Genomic DNA, 755 nt, shown 5'->3' on the forward strand with positions numbered 1-755 from the left:
TGTGTCCTAACACATTCAGTCATTATCTTGTAGTAATGGGAACCTGATTTATGTCTTGTCAGAGGTGCAATCTATATGGAGATTGAATATTCTTCATCAAGCTTTTTCACACTTTTCTCTTTTATTATTTTTCATTTTTATTTATTTGATATCCTTTATTAATCACTGAAGGAAACATGTTTTTTCACATGCGTCTTGGGGGGTGTCAGAGCGCAGGCTCGGCCATTGTACAGCATCTCTGGAGCAATTTTCAAGGTTAAGGGCCTTTCTCAAGGGCCCAATGGAGTTGGATCTCTTCTGGCAGTAACAAGATTTGAACCAGCAACCTTCCAGATACCAGAGATCCTTAGCCTCAAAGCCACCACTTCGCCTATCTTCCTTGTTTCAAAAATCAGTTTAATATATGATCCCCAGATAGGGGACGTATCAAATATTAAACTGATAAGAACAGATACTACACTTGATCTTAGCCAAAAGGCTGTGAAGCCTTATAAAGTTATGGCAGAGTTTGCTGAAATACTATTTTGCATCTCTGATATATCAAACTCTCTTTCTTGGAATTACTAACAAGTAAATAGCCTGCTGTCACTTATTTATCAGCACATTAAAGGTGAGGGGGAGAGACATTTACAACAGTGTCCTCCAACAGTGAGGGAACCAAAGGTAAAATCTGAACTCTGCAGGTATTAGTGACTGTTTACTTGTAGTGGCTTGAATAGCTCGGTGCTTTATGCTCTAGGCGGGGGAATCACACT

At 39.3% G+C, this 755-nt stretch overlaps 1 non-coding gene across 1 annotated transcript; it reads right to left on the bottom strand.

Moving 5' to 3' along the window:
• Positions 1-290: 290 nt before the first annotated feature.
• Positions 291-490, bottom strand: LOC114669653 (U2 spliceosomal RNA). The gene has a single exon (XR_003719094.1). It is a non-coding gene; the product is annotated as a U2 spliceosomal RNA (small nuclear RNA).
• Positions 491-755: the final 265 nt, after the last annotated feature.

Source organism: Erpetoichthys calabaricus, chromosome 1, assembly GCF_900747795.2.
Source record: "Erpetoichthys calabaricus chromosome 1, fErpCal1.3, whole genome shotgun sequence".
Lineage (NCBI taxonomy): Eukaryota > Metazoa > Chordata > Cladistia > Polypteriformes > Polypteridae > Erpetoichthys > Erpetoichthys calabaricus.